Source organism: Sinohyriopsis cumingii, chromosome 12, assembly GCF_028554795.1.
Source record: "Sinohyriopsis cumingii isolate HCF-2022 chromosome 12, ASM2855479v2, whole genome shotgun sequence".
Taxonomy (NCBI): domain Eukaryota; kingdom Metazoa; phylum Mollusca; class Bivalvia; order Unionida; family Unionidae; genus Sinohyriopsis; species Sinohyriopsis cumingii.
Genome location: NC_142972.1, coordinates 127,103,404 through 127,129,239, shown reverse-complemented (window position 1 = coordinate 127,129,239; position 25,836 = coordinate 127,103,404).

Below are 25,836 nucleotides of genomic sequence, written 5' to 3'. Positions count from 1 at the left end.
GCTTGCTACATCCGGAAACTTTCCGAAGAAGAAATTGAAATATTTTGAGAGATCGAAACCAATAGTTGTGAGTATTTACTACAAATGCAACTTAAATATTGAAAGACATCACTCCATTTTTTCAGGGATTATAGTAAACTCTATTATTTGTAATTTGCAGGACATAATTTGTGTGTGTCATTAAAGATTTTTCATTCAAAAATATTTCTATGGTTTTAATAGAAAAGAAAGATATGGCATATATTTTGTGTATAGTCTATTTATGAATAATATCAATATTTCACTTACAAGTTGAGCAGTTTTTTTTAGCTCTCCTGACCATAAGGCTAAGAAAGCTTGTGGTATGGTCTCGAACACACATCATTCGTCAATAACTGCTTTCTTCAACCACTCTGGAGGCAATGGTTCTGATCCCATTTTTATAAAATGTGGAATATGGGTTTAGTGGAATATGGGTTTATACCAAGATCTGAGAATGATAATTAGCGAGATCCACCGATATTATGGGTGGGGGTTTTTTTTGCATCTGTTTGATTGAACTTGTTACCACTCTGGAGGCCATACTTCCCATCCAGTTTTTTTTTAATGAAGTTTGTAATATGTGATCTATCATTATGATCTTAGATAATGAAGGAGATTTTGGGATATTAATTAGGCAACTTGCAACTATTGGTTGATATTGTTATTTTTCGTGACCTATATTTTAGATCCTCTTTTTATTAGTCTTGGAATATGGGCTTGTATTATCAATATAGCATTATGAGTTCGTCGGCAATGACAGCAATCCTGGAATTATAATGTGAGCTTACATATGAATAGAAGAGTTTGTTGGCACTATGAAAGCTATTTTTCTAATTTAAGTTTGATCAGACTTTGTATGAAGGTTTATACGAAGAAGATCTAGCGCGAGTTCATTAATGGGCGAGATCCACTGTGATTGTGTATGCAACTGGTTAAACTTGTTGACACTCTAGAGACTATTTTTTGATCCAGTTTTGATTAAACTTTATAAACAGACATGTATTTTTAATACAATAGACAAATTACAACGAAATGGCAGCATTTAAATAGCTCTATTTTTGGACCATGTCGATGGAGAATTCTGTTGCAAAGTCATTTAAAGCAAGATAATGGGGTGAAAAGTGAATTAAAATTTCGTATATCTCATTTAGCTTAAGATGAAGAAATGGTCTGTGCAAGTATCACTCATCTTTATTTTCTTTCATTTTTTTCCGACGAAGATAGGCATAACCCTTTTGTTTTGTAAACCACTATTTGAAAACACGGTTTGGCAAATCAGATTTTTCTGTTATTAGTACTTCCGGGTTAGAACGTTTAATGAGTAAGAGATATTCATTTGGCATATCATTTTAGTTCACCAAAAAGTTTTAGCATGAAGAAATAGTTCAAATTACAGTGCTCTAATAAAGTAAAGAATCGTGGGCTGTGGCTCGTAAAAACTAAATTATATGCCAAAAATTACAAAGAATGGAACTCAAAAATTAAAATCTAATGGTTGGTCTATTAGCTCAAATACAGGATGCTGATTTGTATGGCCTTATTTTCCGTGTCTCTTTTAGAATGCTAACTTCAAGAACATGACACTTTTAAATGCAATCCGTTATAAATATTACAATGTGAAACCTAATTGTTTATTCTTTATATCATATTTAAAAATCTTCATTTTAGGATGTTAATAATTTTACTAGAAATTTACTATACTGGTCTCGTACTATCTTATTGCCATGATATAGCTGACCTCGTGTTTTGCGGAAATGTAGTATATATTTTGCGCAAAATGTAGATAGTTTGTAAGTGTATCGCAATGTCGAGAGTTAATGAGATCTTTGCATTTCATTTCACAGCATTTAAATTTCTAATGTACTGTTTAGAATGTAAGAATTTCTAACGTCAACATAAAAAGACATTAAAATGTATAAAGCAATTTATTGTCAAAGTCATCTGTGCTACCGTTAGGTATCTTTAATTTATAATGTGTGCTAGACCTTTGTTCATGACTGGGGCTATAATTTTCGCGTATACCTGATTTTTGTCATATTTTTAAGTTATAAATAAGTTGTTTACTGATATCTGAATTCAAGGTCTAACCTTTTTGTTTTACAAACTTATTATGTTCTGGAACCGAATTCGTGACCCACATACTGGTCGTTTTGTTGTGTGTTATTTTTTGTATAAGACTGTGAAAAACAATAGTATTCGTTTCCGTGTTTATATCAGTGTCTGGAATCATTTATTGTTGTGATCAGATGTAATTTGAGGGAAATCGTTTCTTTAACTTACTCATTGGAATTACTAAGTGCTCATTGATTTTTGGACAAACGCACTACTGTGAGATTATGTGAATTCATTGAAAGCATTTTGGATTATATCATTGTGATACATCAAGACTGTTGGTACATCAACCTATTCAAGAATATTGGGTACATCATCACATTCAATATTAGAAATTATTCAGAACTCTCTATATACATTTGGACTTGTGATAGAACATTTAGGTATATTTGGGATTTAATTAATAATACTGTAAGTTCCTCTTACATTTTCACTTTGCAACTTAGAGTAATACATATATTTGTTAATTTAACTAAACTTGTTGGTTTCGCTTCGTTTTGTTACTTAGTTTAAGAGCCGTAGCAGCTACAAATAGAATTTCTTTTCATTAGCTCTCTCAATAATGTAACCTAGACAGTATTATACGTCTAGTCTGTGATTTATCTAGAATAATCTATATAGTTACACACGAAGTAATAATGACAAATATCCTACTTCCGAACGGCCAACCATCCAAAAGTAAACTATATGCATGCCATCTAGTTACAATTCAAGAGAGATTACTCCAGATCACGAACTGCAAAATGAGTCAGTTATATCTTCCTTTTAAGCTGATGTCTTGTCAGGGAAGGTGACCAGACCACGTCTCCGACTTATCAGGAGCTTGCTTCATACATCGTATATGACTGCTCCGGTAGCCTAAGTGGTTAGAGCGTCGACATTGGATGCAGAAGGTTGCAGGTTTGAACCCCGGCCGAGGATATCAAAGACTTATAAAAATGGTACTAACAGCTGCATCGCTTGGCGCTCAACATTAAAAGGTTATTGTTAGGACTGGTCGGCCTGGTGTCAGAACAATGTGGCTGGGTGGGGCATCATGCTACACGTCTACGGCATGATGCCCCATGCCGTAGACATGTAGCATGATGCCCCACTGCTAGACATCAATATAAACTGCCACACTGCAGACATCGTAGCGATAATACTTAATTTTTTTAAAAACTACGTTAAAAATCTAAATCACATATACACACGTCATATATTCATGTGACTTGCTTTTTATTGGAAGCGAACTTGTTAAATTACATATATAAAGCCAAATTGATAAAGGTTGATCACAATGCTGAACAAATAAGGGCAACCAGGATTGTTCATTATTCAAATTTTTCTTCATATTAGATTTTACGGGACTTACAAGGTTACGAAGAAAATGACTGAGTTAAATTATAATATTAGTGCTCCTGGGATCTAAATAAATTATAGGGGTACCAGAATATTGAAAGAGATAGCGTGGTTAAACATGCAATTAATTTAGTACACGCGTTAGCTTTTGATGTATTATATTTGCTTGTGGATGAACTAAACAAGCTGTTTCTCCCATTTGAAAGTAGGGGTGATATGGAGGAGTTCAATGAGTCACAAATGAAACTTTCAAAGAAGCAAACAAATGAACACGATATTCGCGATATCAAAAACAATCATGAGAGACGACGTAACTGAGATTGCCTTTCTGATATTTTGAACATTTATTTAGGAGAAGTATTCGTAACTTTTCGCAAATATACTGGTTCAGACTGTGACAAGTGCTCTCTAGAATTTATACAAATAGCTAAGATAACCATAATGAAAGAAAGTCCCATTTTATAAGTCAGTCAAAACAATAAAATCGAGAAAAAAAATGGAACTCAGTGTTTTTGGTAGCAAACTAATAGTCTCAGAGCCAATAACCAAGGCGAAGAAAAAGTATTATTTCCGCTGCTTAAATTGACTGGCACACAACAGCTGCTTTGTAATTTTCCCCGTTTAGCTATTTTGATACAGTATTAGGAAAGCGATGGAGAACATACAATGCATGATGCAGGTCATAGCTGGGGTCCCTCAAAAAGCGAGCATGCAAGTTACAGGGCATAAACTTATGTCTTATTTAGCTGGTGATAAGAATGGTAATAAATATACAAACATTTATGTATCCTGAACTTCCTCAAAAAGTACTTTCTTAGTTCTGTGAATCCAAATGACATGACTCATGTCATGGAAAACTGTTACCCACCGAGACTGTACTGTAATTTCGACTACAATTTCAACTGAAATCACATTATCCTAACTGCAATGAACTGACCCAATAAATCCGGTCCACCATAAGCAAAAAAACAGAATTCAGCAGGATCAACAGAAAAACAAAATCCATCCATTCCAGACCGACTGGAAAAGCTTTTCTCAATGCGCATTCATTCAAAATATGACTCTAAATTTCAATTGTAAGTAGTCCAAAAATAATCTTTTTTAAACTAATCTCGAGCACACAATGAAGTTCAAAGGTCACGGGGCGGTGCTATGTACGCAATATATTGTTACTGTGTATTGATGAATCTACGGCATTGTATTAATATTTAAATATTGCGTAAAATCAACTACCTCTATTATTAAGCCTTATGTTGGAAAACGAAATGAGTATATAATAAAAAGATTACTGCATTTGTATGCGAAATATGAACTCTTTTTTCGTGATAATACTTTACTCCCAAGGTCGTGAAGTATTACTCAGAAAAAGCCTGTCCATAGTTTCGCATGCAAATGCAGTAACCTATAAATATTACCTCCAATATCCGTGGGTTTTGGAGTCAGGCCCCAAATAATTCAACATAAAGATGGAAATCTTTTAAGAAGCGCTAAGACTGGTAAGTAGTGAAGTGGGATGCCCTGGCGACAATGGGACTTTACTGTTAAACTAGGTGGTTGTACCCTGGCGACAAGGGGAATTTAACATGGATGGGACTGTAGAGCAACAAGAAAGAATGGGACTGTCTAGCGACAAGGGAAAGTGGGGTCTGTATAGAGTCTGACGTCACGGTAGGGAAGATTGGTAACAATGTTGCAACCATGGGACGTGACGTCACAGTACTGAGAAAAGGTGTGGAACTTAAATTGATATAACACAGGCAATAGACAAACACTCATAGAACATTTTTTTTTAAATTGAGGCAAGAAAGCAATTCATTTCGAGGCATATAAGTGGCCATGAAAAAGGGCCTTTGGGTTTATGTTAACATTATTCCGATAAGATAGAGGGTATCGCATAAGTCCTCTTCTTTTCCTCAAAATTTGTCTGACTTCTGGTCCGTAAATCACAACCCTCTTCAAACAGCCTTTTTTCTCCACATACATTCTTCTTTTCCAAACGCTTGTATCTGCGATCCTGACAATGGTCCATGATGATTTCACATACATGTCTGTATGGAACAGCATTGACGATACGATAGTAGAGGATTATACTATGTTGACACCTCTTAGTCTCATCCCAACACATTTAACTGGTTAAGACTTAGAAGTGACACCCTGGTTTTCTAATGATGTTTTATGCTTTGTGTATCCCTGTCCACCCATAAGGTGTTATAAGTTTGTTTGTCTGCAAGAAGAATAAAGATAAAAATTTAGTCAGGGTTAGTCTATGTTTTGTTCATCATATGACAGAGTTTAAATTATCCCAATAAAGTTTGGTCGGTTGTACTCCCTTCCCTATACCTGGGCTGGCATTGGGCCTGGTTTCTATCCTTCCTTACATTGAACCTAGGGAAGTACTATCCACCCTGGGGACTATTTAAGTCCCAGGGTAGTTTTCCTTCCCTTTCCCTTGTTTTAATATTGAGTAGTGACTCTGCCAGAGTCATTTTAGTGCAATGTGATGTGTGCTTATGTGTGTTCTGTTGTTTTATTTCCCCTTTTTCGTGTATGGACGGCTCTATCTAGGTCAGATCTTCTATGGTTTGTTTTCTTATCTAATATGCCTGTGTATAATTTTGAATCATATCCAAAAATATGTGTGTTAAAATAATAAAGTGTCTATATGCATAGTATCTTTGTACCATGAGTGTATGAGTCGCATTTTGTTATTTGTATCTAGTTTTTATCAGACTTTGTATGAAGATTTATACGAAGAAGTCTGTGACGTCACATTCCCTATATAGAGGCGCTAGCGTTTGTGCGCAGTCAATCCATGCGACACAGTTTTTCAATCATGAAGGAACCTAATAAGACGATGTATTGGGGTGCACCGGCTGTGGAGAAGACAAGTGATGGTATAGCAGCGGTAGCTCAAGTTAACACAAGCCTACTTCCAGAAGAGGTCGATTTTAATTGGGATTTTGTCGATTTTCTTTCTTCTTCGCAAGAATTTGTTCCGGTACCAGTACCTTCGCCAACATCAGTAGTGAAAGGGGATACTTTACAGACAATGGGAATTAGCATTACAGGGACCCCTGGGTCAGATTACGGACAATGGAAATTTAACATGGCGAAAAATCGTGGGTCAGATTACGGACAAGGGGAATTAACATGGGAATAAATCGTGGGTCACTTTACGGACAAGGGGAATTTAACATGGCAATAAATCGTGGGACAATCTACGGACAAGGGGAATTTAACATGGGTTTTTTTTTAAATTTTAAAAAAAATTTTTTTTAAAAAAGGGGTAGGCAATTCAAAGACTATCTCTTTTCGAGAAATATGGGGGCCCTGAAAAGGGCCTTTGGGTTTTCTTCTTCTTCTTCTAATTTCTTCTTTTTCTCCACCAAGTTCTTATTTTATCTCCTACACTCTTCTTCCCTTTCTTTTTTTTCTTCTCCTCCTCTTCTTTCTTCCTCTTCTCATTTTCTTCTTCTTTTTCAATTTTTTCGTTCCATTTTGTGACGATCGTGGATAAATACCTATGTATCTATAATCAGCTGAAATTCCTATGAAATCCCACTATCTATTTATAGCTCCAACTTGTGGGTTTTTCCTTTGGAAAATCCCACTATCTTTTTATAGCCTCAGCTTGAGTGACGTTCCTGTTTATGAATTCTAGTATATATGTATAGCTACAAAATGTGGAAATCCCCAAGTCGATATTTATAGTCTCGAAATTTCCAGCGTCAGTGACGTCACTGTACTGAACACTAGGGATAAATATCAACAGTGTTGCAAGTGGCTGACCTGAATACGCGCTACTGTAGGTAGGTAGGTAGAGTGTATCTGATAGGGATAAAGTGAGTTTTATACGGACAAACAGAGACCAATAGACACACACAACGTACGCGCGCAGACACACACACACACACACACACAAACACACACACAACGTACGCGCGCCGACATACACACACACACACACACACATACTCACACACACACACACACACAGAAACACACAACGTACGCGCGCAGACATACTCACACACACACACACACACATAAACACACACACTATAAAATAGATAAAATTAGTAACTACTTACAATATCAACTTCTGTGACGATCGTGGATAAATACCTATGTATTTATAATCAGCTGAAATTCCTATGAAATCCCACTATCTATTTATAGCTCCAACTTGTGGGTTTTTCCTTTGGAAAATCCCACTATCTTTTTATAGCCTCAGCTTGAGTGACGTTCCTGTTTATGAATTCTAGTATATATGTATAGCTACAAAATGTGGAAATCCCCAAGTCGATATTTATAGTCTCGAAATTTCCAGCGTCAGTGACGTCACTGTACTGAACACTAGGGATAAATATCAATAGTGTTGCAAGTGGCTGACCTGAATACGCGCTACTGTAGGTAGGTAGGTAGAGTGTATCTGATAGGGATAAAGTGAGTTTTATACGGACAAACAGAGACCAATAGACACACACAACGTACGCGCGCAGACACACACACACACACACACAAACACACAAACACACACACAACGTACGCGCGCCGACATACTAACACACACACACACACACATACTCACACACACACACACACAGAGAAACACACAACGTACGCGCGCAGACATACTCACACACACACACACACACACACATAAACACACACACTATAAAATAGATAAAATTAGTAACTACTTACAATATCAACTTCTGTGACGATCGTGGATAAATACCTATGTATTTATAATCAGCTGAAATTCCTATGAAATCCCACTATCTATTTATAGCTCCAACTTGTGGGTTTTTCCTTTGGAAAATCCCACTATCTTTTTATAGCCTCAGCTTGAGTGACGTTCCTGTTTATGAATTCTAGTATATATGTATAGCTACAAAATGTGGAAATCCCCAAGTCGATATTTATAGTCTCGAAATTTCCAGCGTCAGTGACGTCACTGTACTGAACACTAGGGATAAATATCAACAGTGTTGCAAGTGGCTGACCTGAATACGCGCTACTGTAGGTAGGTAGGTAGAGTGTATCTGATAGGGATAAAGTGAGTTTTATGCGGACAAACAGAGACCAATAGACACACACAACGTACGCGCGCAGACACACACACACACACACACAAACACACAAACACACACACAACGTACGCGCGCCGACATACTCACACACACACACACACATACTCACACACACACACACACACACACACACAGAGAAACACACAACGTACGCGCGCAGACATACTCACACACACACACACACACACACATAAACACACACACTATAAAATAGATAAAATTAGTAACTACTTACAATATCAACTTCTGTGACGATCGTGGATAAATACCTATGTATCTATAATCAGCTGAAATTCCTATGAAATCCCACTATCTATTTATAGCTCCAACTTGTGGGTTTTTCCTTTGGAAATTCCCACTATCTTTTTATAGCCTCAGCTTGAGTGACGTTCCTGTTTATGAATTCTAGTATATATGTATAGCTACAAAATGTGGAAATCCCCAAGTCGATATTTATAGTCTCGAAATTTCCAGCGTCAGTGACGTCACTGTACTGAACACTAGGGATAAATATCAACAGTGTTGCAAGTGGCTGACCTGAATGCACGCTACTGCAGGTAGGTAGGTAAAGTGTATCTGATAGGGATAAAGTGAGTTTTATACGGACAAACAGAGACCAATGCACACACCCACACAACGTACGCGCGCAGACATACGCACACACACACACACACACACACACACGCACACACACACACACACACATACACACATACACATACAGAGGGAAGAGGAAAAAACAAACCCCAAATATACTATCAACACAGAAGGGAGATGATACAAACCCCAAATAAACTATCCACACAAACGTACGCGAACGCATACAAACTCCAAATATACTATCAACACAGAGTGAAGAAGTAAAAGTTTTTTGAAAGCACCTAAGCCCTCACCTGCAATGACCAACTCTGCCAAACACCTACACCCCACCCACCCCACTCCCAACACTACAAAACCCATTTAACCCGTTATTTTATGGCATCAGTGTGTGATTTAGGAAACATCAAGACACAAAATAATGGAGGAATAGACTGACTATTGTTTACCGACTTGCATGCCTAAAGAGCGTGCGTGAAGGAAAACATCCTTCCATTTCAATTCTAACTAAAACATGATCCAGAGGGATAGAGATAGGTGAAAGGGCACAATTTCATAAAGTGTGAGTAGAAAACAAAACACGCCATCCTTATTATACAATGTCAAGACCAAGAGACACTTACGTGTTCTTTCTGGTCTATTCTCTTTTAGAAGGTAGTATGAAATTTCACATCAGGACCAACGCATCGGCTCACATTGTCAATTTTTCCATTTCCATGTCTTTACTGGCACAAGTTCTTCATCATCTTCAATTTCTTCTTCTTCTGAATCCCTCTTCTCTGTTTCGTCTTGTTTTTGTTTATTCTCTTTTCTCGTAGGGCACTCTGAATTCCAGTGTCCTTTCTCCTGACAACGATATTAGGTATCTTGACTTTTGTCTCTCTTTCTTAGACGAAGCAGGTATTCTGGAGACAAATACCCATTTACCTTTGCAGATATAGCAAACTTCATTAGCACTTACACACTTTCGTATGACTCTTATCAAATCAACGACCAAAAGAGTAAGTTTTGTTGCCACTTTCGCATGTGAATTATGCTTTCGTATGACTTTTAGCAAATATTTGACCAGCAGGTCGATCTGTGCTGACTCTTCCATCTTTGATCGTTTGAGAGCGAAATGAATACTCTGACGCTAAGACACTCTCCTTATATACAGAGACCTGCTGCGTATGAAACCTAGTCAAATGTAATTTTGCAATAAGATGAAACGATTTCATTGAGGAAGTAAAAGGCAATGATGTACCGTATCGCCTCACACAAAACCTGAAGTGTTAGTTCAAATCCGTGTCAGCGATTTCGAAGACGACATAACTGGGCTTTAATCAATGCTCTCCATTTCTGCCACAAAACCACGAGTCCTGATTCACGCCAAAAGAAATTTCGTTCGGTCCATAAAAAATAGTATCACATCCGAGAAACGCAAAAACGAACTTCCAGAAAACTGAGAACGACGGCTTACACCTACAACGTGAAATGTATGAGTTCAAGTAGTGCGTAAAACTTAGTCAAATTAAATTTTTATAATCAAGACGAAACGATCTCTTTTCGAAGAAGAAAGCAGACACCAAGCGACAATGGCGATCCGTGTCACACAACACTTTTCAAAATGTATATGATCAGAGGTTTGTTCTAGCGATCTGCACGGTTAAATTAAATGTTGATGTATTTTGCAATAAGACGGACAATGGTCGCCCATGGAACCATTGTTCGTGCATTAGTTTAATTTTTTAAAATATTTTTTTATATAAATCGCCTATAGGATAGACCCAGTAAAGCATGGCCATTCTCGTCACTGTGTGAATAGCTGCTCAAGTCAATTCGAAGTGAACGCGGTAAGAAAATAAGTATAGCCAATGAAATGGCTTACAACGGGTGATGCATTGTTTTGTTCTAGGACTGTGTGGCATAATAATCCCTATGTTCTTGCGTTGTTACCATTACAGTGCAGACAGACTGAAATGTGAACTTACAAGCCCTCTTTGTGTGTGTGTGTTGTACCATTTCTTCTTACCACATCAAAAGACTGAGCGTCACAGTATTGGTTCGCGTTTTCAAGCTGACCATTTTTTTTAAATCTCACTTAAACATTTTAACATAAACACTCACACTCACATCGGTAGAGTCAGAACAGACGTGTTACAGTACTGAGGGGCATGTTATCTTTTTTTTTCAAACTAATAAATTTGGGGTTTGTATGAAGTAAAGAACCGAAAGTACAGTGAAACTCAAGGATGATGACCCAATCTGTCTGTCTATTGATGCGTGTATTTACTTAAGAAGAAATATGACCTCTAAAACACAAAGAGATACGGCAAGCATGATTAGAATGAACATAACGATGTTTTCCTTCACGTCCGTGTAATTTAGAGTTTCAATCCTCTTTGAAAACAAACTTGGTCTCCTTTTGTAGGGCTTGAAATAATAAAAAACCTGAAAAAATCTTAAGCACTTTGCTATAGATAATTTCATCAACAGACTAAACAACATAAATGCCGTTACAACACTAGAAAGCCTTAAATCTTCTAACAAAAAGAAATGTATCAAAAAATTAAAGATTAACGATAACTAACCAATGAAACCGAATTTAACAAAGGCAGTGACATGTGAAGAAATGTCTCTCACTTTGGAAAGGTAGGCGAATGTACTCTGTCATGCACCATCAACTTGAAAAAAAATTATAAACAGAGAGAAACCTGAATTCAAAATTCAGTTGTTTTTTTTTCTTCAAAATTGTTTCGTTTCTTTTTTCTTTTTTTTGGAACAAATCTAAGCACTAATATAGAGTGGAAAAGGGAAAATGCACATACAAGCTTTGATATTTCTGAAAAAATGAGGGGATATTCCTAACGTTCATAACCACCTATGGACTTGGACTTGTCTGTGACTTATCCACAAAACAAGATGTACATATTTCTGGTCAAGCTGCAAGTGTGTGCGTGTTTTTGAAAATGGTAAAAATGGGATATACAATTTTCTCGTGATACTTATAAAGTGAAGAGTCTGTGCAAGTGTCAAAAGCCAAAGTCATATAAGTTTTGTATTTTGTACGGCTTGTAAAGATTTCCACTTTAGAAAATGTGAAGTATCACAAGTTATTATCACAAACAGAAGTGGAACATAGGGACTTGCAAGAAAGAAAATAACCCAGACAGTTGGTGTCATCAAGAGTGCTAGAGACGGTACCCGAACTTGCTTGCTTGCTTACTTGAATTAAAGTGATTTTCGCCCTAATGGAGCATATATCACTGGTTTAATAACGCACCGCGTGATTTTTAATTACTCCTAGGGAAGGAAAGAGAGCCTCATCTCCCAGGCTTTTATGTACTCACAGACTACTTTTAAATTTAGCCACTCAGGTGTAGGACTAACTAGTCCTTAACAACCTGACTGAAAGGCTTTAAACATGAGTGGGAATAGTCTCACCACACACTCATATTTCTGTCCGAGCGTGGTAAAGGAGGAAAAAGGTGCTCAAAAAGACAGCCATGGGTGTTAAGTACTCAACAAAACGCTAGCCCGTACTTATTTCAAATCAAGTCGTGTCACCAAAAAAGACGACGTGTACGACATCAAAGGCATTGTCAAACGCAGAAACCGTAAAGTGGGCAAACGACGTGTCAAAGAAGTCAAAGTACGTTGGAAAGGATATCCACCCAGTTTTCATTCTTGCATCGACGCTTCGCACTATAAAAAGAAGTGACCATCATGCCCTTTCACACAGATTCAGCTACTGCGATCACTCCTTCACCCAATTCTTCTCTGCAAGATTTACAAACACAACCCTTGTGGGTGTGGTATGGAAAACGTGTGCCTAAAACGCAAATCGTCTTTTTCTGCCAAACCTTCGTGGTGTATTGTGTCATCGGTGCAGCCATTGCCAATTTGAGTTTGCAACAAGGAGACAAACACTTGTGGACCATTGTATTGAGCAGTTACATCGGTTACCTGCTTCCTAATCCCTCCCTGAAATTCTCCTCGAACGGGAACCACGGGAACCTTGTGTCCAGTGTCAGTGCCAGTCACCACTCCAACAACAACCCCATTTTGGGCGGAGACACTCCTCTAACTTCCAGTATCGCCTCGGAGAGCCACAAAACTCTGGAATTAGGAGCAATAAGAACCAATTTTACTTAACCTTACCCAGTGACAGTTCCATGGAGGTGTTTCCCAAGAACACGTTATGCTGTTACACGGTCAAATTACCTCAGACCATCCAGTTAGATCACGAAGCCCATTGGGAAGTGGCTTTAGTGGAAATCATTCACCCAACACAAATCAAAAACATCACCGAAAAGCAAGACACTTTCGAGGTGGAAATCCTGAATGCCCAATTGGAGGAAGAAATCAACAAAATAGGGTTTTTAGGGGACACAAGACCAGCCAGCAATCCAGCCTTCATTATCTACACCTTGAAAATTCCTTCAGGTTATTATTTTAGTGGTGAACATTTGGTGGACACTATTGCGGACAGGTTCAACTTAGCCTTTGGCAAAGCACTGAACAGAGCCAAAAAAAGTGTGAAGATTGAGTACAATAAAGTGGCTCATCGTCTCGTGATCAAATTTCAAGATACGGACACATTGTCCCTCAGGTTCAATGGTAGTTTGTTTGAAATTTTGGGCGGACATGCAGAAATGGTCGCAAACAATATGAGCCCCAAGATCAAAAGTAATATGGATTTTTACAGAGCTTTTGGAAACCCGGTAGAACTGAACCAAGGACTTAATTTGATCTTTGTGTATTCCGATGTGGTGGAGTACAACGTGGTGGGACACACCTCTGTTCCGTTACTGCGTGTCATTCCTTTCAAAGTGGATAGTACCACAAACAATGACCAGGAAGGTGCAAACACCTATCACGTACACCGTGAATTTGTACATCCTCACTATTTGCCCGTCAGTAAGTCGTATTTAGACACTGTCAACATTGCTATAAAAGGAGATCTGGGACAAAATATTCCATTCTCCAAAGGGAAAGTTACAGTGAAACTCCATTTTCGAAAACGGTTCTCTAACGAATTGTAAGTCAAGACAGCGAGGAGGGACATTTCCACCCTATAAAATCCGGCCAGATGCGTGTGGAATCTCAGTTTGCAGAAAATCTACGCGCAGATAATACGGTGAACGTCATCCTGTATGCTGAATTGGACAATACGATATAAACCAACAGTTTGAGAGAAGTCATTCTAGACTATTAGAAGTCATGGAGGATTTTTATCAATGTTTGTATAGTAGGGATTCTTTGGACATGGAATGTGAAGATCCCTGAGGAAGGAGAATCCCAAGACAAAGACGAAGAAGTCATCATGATGAAGTCTAGATGGCCAGAACAAGAACCACATTTAGTTTCCTGTTATGCTATAGTCTTGACAGAAAAAAATTAAGGAATTGATCAAGAAAAATTGTTATGGATGTCAAAACGATCATCCCAGTCAAATTCAACACGATAAATGCCTGATGTTGAGTCAAGAAGAAAAATTGGACGAGTATCTGGACGAAGCTTGGAGTCTCATCTCGAACAAAGACGTGTTGCATCAGTGGTATAAAGACTTGCGTGAACATTCTTGTCCACCATTAACCACTCAAGAGATCCATCGTATCGAAGCTCTCCTGAATCAGAGTGAGGAAACAGAACGAATAACCGTTTATTCGTCAGACATTTTCAAGCAAAAAGTCTGGATCGAATTGACCACTTATCATTACCTGTGAAGAAGAAAAAAAAACAAAAAATGGATACCTGAGAACTTTATTACCTTTTGAACCACAGTTTGTACACTGCTTCTTGGAATCCTGTCGTCTGTGCTAAAGATGAACTCCCTCATTGCACACCTCAAAACCATCAAGCTTATGTGATCAACACGGACGACAGTCATCTCCCAGGAACCCACTGGGTAGCCGTCTACTTTCCTCAAGAAGGATGTGTGGAATACTTTGATTCCTATGGACTGCCCTCTTTGGAAGACGATATCATTGACTTTATGAGAAGAAATGCATAGACCACACGATTCAATAATGTGAAATAACAAGGCACATATTCCTTGGTGTGTGGACAGTACTGTGTGTGTTTTTTCTGCATGATTGCAGCCTGGGCTATTCTTTAGAACATTTAGTGACTCATTTTGATGCTCGTCATTCTTCTAGAAACGATGTGAAAGTACATCGATGGTTTTGTGACCAGTATGCTTATCTTTTGTCTCTAACTAGAAAACGTAGTGTCCATCAATGGCCTAATGACTTCCGACAGTGGAAATCACAATTTCATTCACAACGTTGTCAGCCCTGTTTAAAGTAGAGTGTGAATTGAAAAAAAATGTTTGGTATTTGAAAAAAATGTTTGATGTTATAGTGTTGGATTATTGTTAAAAAAATGTTAGAGTTGTTTGTTAGTATGAATAAAAAATGTTGTGTTTTGAAGAAAAAAATGCCTTTGTGGTTTATTTGGCTATAGGAATCTTGATTCATGCTCTTTGACTTCTCTCTATCCCTCCCATAACACTATTTGAACGTTCCGGCTAGAAAACCGTGTAGTAATGTTTTCCTTCACGTCCGCGCTTTGACTTTAAGAACCGGGGAAGTTTCCAGTCTGCCCATCCATTGTTAACTCATCCTTCTACGAAGATGTGCTCCAAACTAGCTAAGCTAAACGAATCCTACGTGAATTTACATAGGGTCAGACACAGTCTGATACCGAAGCCAGAAGAGATAGAAAATGTGAGAATGCTAAAAGTCACTGAAGACCTGAAAGAAGAGCTCTTCAAGGAGGAATTCAAGAAGGAGAAAGAAGAATGGATGGAGAAGTACAGACTTCATAAACAGCAGAGGTGGCGCTATACAGTTTCGCATTTTGCATAGGGTTAGGATTTTAAAGAAAAAGAATGTCCCCAGCTTTCCTCACTGGTTATACTGGCTATTTAAAAAAGACCTTGTATATCTTAGGTATAATGCAAAGAACCTTTAATTCCCTTTATTTTGGTGTATGATTGATGGGTGTACTATGGGTTATAGAGTATACAGCTTGGCCTTACTTCAAATGTGCACCTTTCAAAAAAGTGCTAGCTCTACTTGGTCATTTTCACTTCCTGAACTTCAGAGGTCAATTGTATAAAAAAGAGCCGATAACTTTTTTTACATTTTATATATTTGGTAATTCATTCATTGCACTTTCAGAAGCTGGTATTGTCTAGTCTGGCAAAATTCATTTTCCCTATTTTAATAGCTGCTATGTATAGTGTACTTTAGACTAATTCAGACTGATTTTTTAACACAAGGGAGCAGTCATTTTAGTTAGCAGTGTGCTTAAATCATGTAAAATTTCCAAAAGTACAATATCCAAAAGAAATATCATCCACATTACATTAATGTAGCATAGAGGTATGCAAACATTCTCTCCACTGTGCATGTTTTAAATGCGAACTACTTCACCTTACATACGTCACTCTCTCAAAAGTACATATTATCTGGTGAGCGCCACCATAAAGAAGATGTAGGCATTATTTTTTTATGATTTAATTATGTTTATATGGCTGAAACATTTAAGTCGCAAGCATCAAAACAATCCTTATGAATAATTCTCCTGCCTTTTTCCAACAGAACAGTATTTATGAGTGTCAGAGTCTCTAACAAGTCCAACCTACACCCCCCCCCATGATAAAAGTGAGCTATTTTAAGAATGCACATTACATTTTGTAAACATAGCAACCAGTGTTATGCTGAATGACAGGAACATGAAACTAGCCAGAATTATTTCTGAGATATCAACAATGAATTTTACAATTAGAAAAGGGAGGTAACTCATCAGCTTCATAAAGGTCAAAGGTCAAAGTGTAAAATATTTGCCTATTGTTTAATATGGAAGAAGCGAATTCACTTTCTCTTCATTTATTTTTTTATTTCATTGCAAATAAATGAAAAGAAACATTTTCACCATATATTTCTGTCACTTATTGCAACAGTTTTAAATTTAAGTTGACTCTATTCCTATATTCTAAGTCTTCTAATTTCCCCATAATTAAGGTCACTACTCACACAAACATACCTCATGGCAAATTATGTAAGCAAGAGAAAAATGATCATAATTAGCTTATTTTCATGCTTAAATGCAATATGAATGTACCATTTTATTCAGAACATCATACATAATTATATGAAAATAAAAAAAAATAATTGCAAACATTTTTTTATTTTCTTTAAGGTGGCGCTATACAGTTTCGCATTTTGCATAGGGTTAGGATTTTAAAGAAAAAGAATGTCCCCGGCTTTCCTCACTGGTTATACTGGCTATTTAAAAAAGACCTTGTATATCTTAGGTATAATGCAAAGAACCTTTAATTCCCTTTATTTTGGTGTATGATTGATGGGTGTACTATGGGTTATAGAGTATACAGCTTGGCCTTACTTCAAATGTGCACCTTTCAAAAAAGTGCTAGCTCTACTTGGTCATTTTCACTTCCTGAACTTCAGAGGTCAATTGTATAAAAAAGAGCCGATAACTTTTTTTACATTTTATATATTTGGTAATTCATTCATTGCACTTTCAGAAGCTGGTATTGTCTAGTCTGGCAAAATTCATTTTCCCTATTTTAATAGCTGCTATGTATAGTGTACTTTAGACTAATTCAGACTGATTTTTTAACACAAGGGAGCAGTCATTTTAGTTAGCAGTGTGCTTAAATCATGTAAAATTTCTAAAAGTACAATATCCAAAAGAAATATCATCCACATTACATTAATGTAGCATAGAGGTATGCAAACATTCTCTCCACTGTGCATGTTTTAAATGCGAACTACTTCACCTTACATACGTCACTCTCTCAAAAGTACATATTATCTGGTGAGCGCCACCAGAGAGAGCAGCAACAGCAGCAGCATGAACCTAACAGAGGCTTTGTCAACAGTTGTATCGACATCAAAGAGTTCATCTTCTCTTTTCCGAAGAAGCAGACCTTATCCTATGAGAAAGCCTCTCAGCAGAGGAGGCCGCCATCTTATAACCTAAGCGATCGCCATAGCTTCAAGTTCCAAAAAAAAAAATTTCAGGGCTACCCCATACTCTCGAAAAGAAATAACATTCCATTGCCTATGATATGTTAGTCAGTTAGAAGAAAAAATACAGAAGTGAGTCTATCAGCACATGATTTCTTTATCTTGGTTAGAAAGTGCGACTCTAAGTCCTTCGTTTCCGTCGCTTATCAAAATTTTAAAAATAGTAATGTTCTGTAAAAAAGTGAGTGAGTGTTTCTTTTAGGTTTGTGCGTTTTTGTTTTTTTTTGTTGGCGATAATATGGATAATGTAAGTTCGGGTACAACGAAATTAAAAGAATTAGGCCCAGAACTCGGTGTGGAGGGAAGAAATATACGCAACAGTAGCGGGAGCAAGAAATGCAGACCTAGCCAGTTAGCACTCCACCCACCTCGAGAACACAAATAACATCTAGTTAACTGCCGACTATACCTAACAAACAACCTGACCCGGAAAGAGTGGTGGCAAAACAAAGGGCCAATTATGTTAGACAAACGGTATGGCAAACTCAAATGTAATTATCGGAGGCACTACGTTCTTTTCTGGGGCCCAGAGTGGCCGAGTGGTCTAAAGCGCTCTCCGTTACGGATCACTGTCATCTCACCTTTGTCTGCGTGGGTTCGAGTCTCGGATTCGGCTAATGTGGGTATGTGAGAAAACTTGCCAGTAGCTTCTCGTGGGTCGGTGGTTCTTTCCGGGTTTTTCCCGGGTTCTTCCTCCACCATTAATGCTGGCCGCCATGTATAGCCTATCGCGTGCTGAAAAATGGCGTTAAACCCTACAACAACAACAACGTTCTTTTCTCACTCCGATACTACAGGCAATCTCAGCTGAAAGAACAACCACAACAACAATAACAGCGACAGACGCCATAGCAGCGGATTTAAAACTATCTACCTCAACTAAAGAATTAGTATCAGAACCAGAAGAGGAAATTGAGGCGGTTGAGGAGGAAGAGGGGGACGCTGACCCTCGTTGAGAAGTACACCGAAATGGGACTAGATCAAGCATTGTATGACGTTAACAAATCAGGGCAGTTTATTAGAGCCATACAATACGTTGCCTACAAATCTCTAGACACCTTTAAACCAAGACCTTCTCAATGGGAACTAGGGTCAGAGTTCTTCCCCAATTCTACAGACAAACCTACACTGGATACCCCCTCAGTCAACTGGTAGAAGCCGCTGCTTACATTGCCGCCCATCATGGCTACGCATTTCCTGATATCAAGAATCATGAGACTAGGAGTGCAGGAAAGAACGTGAAAGCAAAAGAGAGACGTGTTACCTTCTAATAGAAAAAACAAACTTTTTTAGGGCTCCAAAAGATTGCTTTTTATTAAATAGGGAACCATATTTGGCTTGGTATCCCTCCTTGACTAAACTATTCTCGAAACAAACTTGACCCATTGGAACACCGCAACAAATTTAACTTTTTAAACCTAACAGTGACCAAACTGGTATATGTCTCTTAGACATAATAATTTAAATAAGATCAGTATGGCTATTTTTATGTACACTAAGTACTAATATTAGATAGATATGTTAGGAAGTAGGAAATTTAACAGACTCGTTAGATTTGAACTAATTGCACAAGTGGTTAACACATTATTGGTACTTTTTACTGTCCATTAGCAAAAACGGGACTTGATTTGAAATAAGTACGGGCTAGCGTTTTGTTGAGTACTTAACACCCATGGCTGTCTTTTTGAGCACCTTTTTCCTCCTTTACCACGCTCGGACAGAAATATGAGTGTGTGGTGAGACTATTCCCACTCATGTTTAAAGCCTTTCAGTCAGGTTGTTAAGGACTAGTTAGTCCTACACCTGAGTGGCTAAATTTAAAAGTAGTCTGTGAGTACATAAAAGCCTGGGAGATGAGGCTCTCTTTCCTTCCCTAGGAGTAATTAAAAATCACGCGGTGCGTTATTAAACCAGTGATATATGCTCCATTAGGGCGAAAATCACTTTAATTCAAGTAAGCAAGCAAGCAAGTTCGGGTACCGTCTCTAGCACTCTTGATGACACCAACTGTCTGGGTTATTTTCTTTCTTGCAAGTCCCTATGTTCCACTTCTGTTTGTGATAATAACTTGTGATACTTCACATTTTCTAAAGTGGAAATCTTTACAAGCCGTACAAAATACAAAACTTATATGACTTTGGCTTTTGACACTTGCACAGACTCTTCACTTTATAAGTATCACGAGAAAATTGTATATCCCATTTTTACCATTTTCAAAAACACGCACACACTTGCAGCTTGACCAGAAATATGTACATCTTGTTTTGTGGATAAGTCACAGACAAGTCCAAGTCCATAGGTGGTTATGAACGTTAGGAATATCCCCTCATTTTTTCAGAAATATCAAAGCTTGTATGTGCATTTTCCCTTTTCCACTCTATATTAGTGCTTAGATTTGTTCCAAAAAAAGAAAAAAGAAACGAAACAATTTTGAAGAAAAAAAAACAACTGAATTTTGAATTCAGGTTTCTCTCTGTTTATAATTTTTTTTCAAGTTGATGGTGCATGACAGAGTACATTCGCCTACCTTTCCAAAGTGAGAGACATTTCTTCACATGTCACTGCCTTTGTTAAATTCGGTTTCATTGGTTAGTTATCGTTAATCTTTAATTTTTTGATACATTTCTTTTTGTTAGAAGATTTAAGGCTTTCTAGTGTTGTAACGGCATTTATGTTGTTTAGTCTGTTGATGAAATTATCTATAGCAAAGTGCTTAAGATTTTTTCAGGTTTTTTATTATTTCAAGCCCTACAAAAGGAGACCAAGTTTGTTTTCAAAGAGGATTGAAACTCTAAATTACACGGACGTGAAGGAAAACATCGTTATGTTCATTCTAATCATGCTTGCCGTATCTCTTTGTGTTTTAGAGGTCATATTTCTTCTTAAGTAAATACACGCATCAATAGACAGACAGATTGGGTCATCATCCTTGAGTTTCACTGTACTTTCGGTTCTTTACTTCATACAAACCCCAAATTTATTAGTTTGAAAAAAAAAGATAACATGCCCCTCAGTACTGTAACACGTCTGTTCTGACTCTACCGATGTGAGTGTGAGTGTTTATGTTAAAATGTTTAAGTGAGATTTAAAAAAAATGGTCAGCTTGAAAACGCGAACCAATACTGTGACGCTCAGTCTTTTGATGTGGTAAGAAGAAATGGTACAACACACACACACAAAGAGGGCTTGTAAGTTCACATTTCAGTCTGTCTGCACTGTAATGGTAACAACGCAAGAACATAGGGATTATTATGCCACACAGTCCTAGAACAAAACAATGCATCACCCGTTGTAAGCCATTTCATTGGCTATACTTATTTTCTTACCGCGTTCACTTCGAATTGACTTGAGCAGCTATTCACACAGTGACGAGAATGGCCATGCTTTACTGGGTCTATCCTATAGGCGATTTATATAAAAAAATATTTTAAAAAATTAAACTAATGCACGAACAATGGTTCCATGGGCGACCATTGTCCGTCTTATTGCAAAATACATCAACATTTAATTTAACCGTGCAGATCGCTAGAACAAACCTCTGATCATATACATTTTGAAAAGTGTTGTGTGACACGGATCGCCATTGTCGCTTGGTGTCTGCTTTCTTCTTCGAAAAGAGATCGTTTCGTCTTGATTATAAAAATTTAATTTGACTAAGTTTTACGCACTACTTGAACTCATACATTTCACGTTGTAGGTGTAAGCCGTCGTTCTCAGTTTTCTGGAAGTTCGTTTTTGCGTTTCTCGGATGTGATACTATTTTTTATGGACCGAACGAAATTTCTTTTGGCGTGAATCAGGACTCGTGGTTTTGTGGCAGAAATGGAGAGCATTGATTAAAGCCCAGTTATGTCGTCTTCGAAATCGCTGACACGGATTTGAACTAACACTTCAGGTTTTGTGTGAGGCGATACGGTACATCATTGCCTTTTACTTCCTCAATGAAATCGTTTCATCTTATTGCAAAATTACATTTGACTAGGTTTCATACGCAGCAGGTCTCTGTATATAAGGAGAGTGTCTTAGCGTCAGAGTATTCATTTCGCTCTCAAACGATCAAAGATGGAAGAGTCAGCACAGATCGACCTGCTGGTCAAATATTTGCTAAAAGTCATACGAAAGCATAATTCACATGCGAAAGTGGCAACAAAACTTACTCTTTTGGTCGTTGATTTGATAAGAGTCATACGAAAGTGTGTAAGTGCTAATGAAGTTTGCTATATCTGCAAAGGTAAATGGGTATTTGTCTCCAGAATACCTGCTTCGTCTAAGAAAGAGAGACAAAAGTCAAGATACCTAATATCGTTGTCAGGAGAAAGGACACTGGAATTCAGAGTGCCCTACGAGAAAAGAGAATAAACAAAAACAAGACGAAACAGAGAAGAGGGATTCAGAAGAAGAAGAAATTGAAGATGATGAAGAACTTGTGCCAGTAAAGACATGGAAATGGAAAAATTGACAATGTGAGCCGATGCGTTGGTCCTGATGTGAAATTTCACACTACCTTCTAAAAGAGAATAGACCAGAAAGAACACGTAAGTGTCTCTTGGTCTTGACATTGTATAATAAGGATGGCGTGTTTTGTTTTCTACTCACACTTTATGAAATTGTGCCCTTTCACCTATCTCTATCCCTCTGGATCATGTTTTAGTTAGAATTGAAATGGAAGGATGTTTTCCTTCACGCACGCTCTTTAGGCATGCAAGTCGGTAAACAATAGTCAGTCTATTCCTCCATTATTTTGTGTCTTGATGTTTCCTAAATCACACACTGATGCCATAAAATAACGGGTTAAATGGGTTTTGTAGTGTTGGGAGTGGGGTGGGTGGGGTGTAGGTGTTTGGCAGAGTTGGTCATTGCAGGTGAGGGCTTAGGTGCTTTCAAAAAACTTTTACTTCTTCACTCTGTGTTGATAGTATATTTGGAGTTTGTATGCGTTCGCGTACGTTTGTGTGGATAGTTTATTTGGGGTTTGTATCATCTCCCTTCTGTGTTGATAGTATATTTGGGGTTTGTTTTTTCCTCTTCCCTCTGTATGTGTATGTGTGTGTGTGTGTGTGTGTGCGTGTGTGTGTGTGTGTGTGTGTGCGTGTGTGTGTGTGTGTGTGTGTGCGTATGTCTGCGCGCGTACGTTGTGTGGGTGTGTGCATTGGTCTCTGTTTGTCCATATAAAACTCACTTTATCCCTATCAGATACACTTTACCTACCTACCTGCAGTAGCGTGCATTCAGGTCAGCCACTTGCAACACTGTTGATATTTATCCCTAGTGTTCAGTACAGTGACGTCACTGACGCTGGAAATTTCGAGACTATAAATATCGACTTGGGGATTTCCACATTTTGTAGCTATACATATATACTAGAATTCATAAACAGGAACGTCACTCAAGCTGAGGCTATTAAAAGATAGTGGGAATTTCCAAAGGAAAAACCCACAAGTTGGAGCTATAAATAGATAGTGGGATTTCATAGGAATTTCAGCTGATTATAGATACATAGGTATTTATCCACGATCGTCACAGAAGTTGATATTGTAAGTAGTTACTAATTTTATCTATTTTATAGTGTGTGTGTTTATGTGTGTGTGTGAGTATGTCTGCGCGCGTACGTTGTGTGTTTCTCTGTGTGTGTGTGTGTGTGTGTGTGAGTATGTGTGTGTGTGTGTGAGTATGTCGGCGCGCGTACGTTGTGTGTGTGTTTGTGTGTTTGTGTGTGTGTGTGTGTGTGTGTCTGCGCGCGTACGTTGTGTGTGTCTATTGGTCTCTGTTTGTCCGTATAAAACTCACTTTATCCCTATCAGATACACTCTACCTACCTACCTACAGTAGCGCGTATTCAGGTCAGCCACTTGCAACACTGTTGATATTTATCCCTAGTGTTCAGTACAGTGACGTCACTGACGCTGGAAATTTCGAGACTATAAATATCGACTTGGGGATTTCCACATTTTGTAGCTATACATATATACTAGAATTCATAAACAGGAACGTCACTCAAGCTGAGGCTATAAAAAGATAGTGGGATTTTCCAAAGGAAAAACCCACAAGTTGGAGCTATAAATAGATAGTGGGATTTCATAGGAATTTCAGCTGATTATAGATACATAGGTATTTATCCACGATCGTCACAAAATGGAACGAAAAAATTGAAAAAGAAGAAGAAAATGAGAAGAGGAAGAAAGAAGAGGAGGAGAAGAAAAAAAAGAAAGGGAAGAAGAGTGTAGGAGATAAAATAAGAACTTGGTGGAGAAAAAGAAGAAATTAGAAGAAGAAGAAGAAAACCCAAAGGCCCTTTTCAGGGCCCCCATATTTCTCGAAAAGAGATAGTCTTTGAATTGCCTACCCCTTTTTTAAAAAATTTTTTTTTTAAAATTTAAAAAAAACCCCATGTTAAATTCCCCTTGTCCGTAGATTGTCCCACGATTTATTGCCATGTTAAATTCCCCTTGTCCGTAAAGTGACCCACGATTTATTCCCATGTTAATTCCCCTTGTCCGTAATCTGACCCACGATTTTTCGCCATGTTAAATTTCCATTGTCCGTAATCTGACCCAGGGGTCCCTGTAATGCTAATTCCCATTGTCCGTAAAGTATCCCCTTTCACTACTAACATCTCCTTCTTTACCACACGTGGAGAATTTTAAACAGAGACAGAAAAAAAGAATTGGAGAAATTTTTACAGCAGCAAAAGGAAGCAGAACAAGATTTTCTTCTTCAACAACAGCGAGAAGAAGAGGCAAGAAGGAAACGACAGGAAGAAGAAGCAGAAAAGAAACAAGGTCTAAGAGAGAAAGAGGACAGTGAAAGTCAAACGGTCACGGTACTCTTAGACATTTTAGCAGAGTTAAGGAGTCTGAAACAAATGTATCAGACTTCTTTATTACGACCGAAGAGAAAAAGACCTTCCCGAGCTAAACAACCCAACCCTGTTACTACGCCTGCGATACCATCCTTAGTGATTTCTACCAAATCATCATCGACATGAGGCAGTCCAGAAGTAGGTCTTGGCCGTGGCAAAGGCTTAAGGCAGTTAAAACTGATTGCTTCCCATTCCTAAGTTTCTTTAAAACAAACAAATACCCAAAGGCCCTTTTCACCGCCACTCACTTCTCTCGAAAAGAGATATTATTTCAATTGCCAACATCAATTAAAACTCAAAAATCCCTTTTTTACCCATCATGTACGTGTGTGAGTGTGTGAGTGTAGATTCTTATTCTAAAAATCAAAACCAAGAGACACTTATGTTTTATACTTGGTCTATTCTGGTACAAATTTTACAATCCAATTCACAGCACAACATAACACTTTACAAAGTTCATAGGCTTCTTCTGTGTCTGAGTTCACTCTCTGTTTTTTAAATTTCTTCTCTTTCACAGGTTTTTCCTCCACTTCTTCCTCACTTTCTCCTCGTCTTCTTTTCTTCTCAGGTTTCTCTTTCTGAACGTGTCTGGGTCCTTCCTTTGGGGTGGGTACCTCTTCGTCTTCTTCCTGTTCTGAACCCCTCTCTTCTTCTTGCTCCTGTTGTTTCTTAGGGCAATCTGAAGACCAGTGTCCTTTTTTTGACAATGATAACAGGTATCTTGACTTTTGTCTCTTCTAGCACCTGGTTTGATTTTTTGACGGCCTGG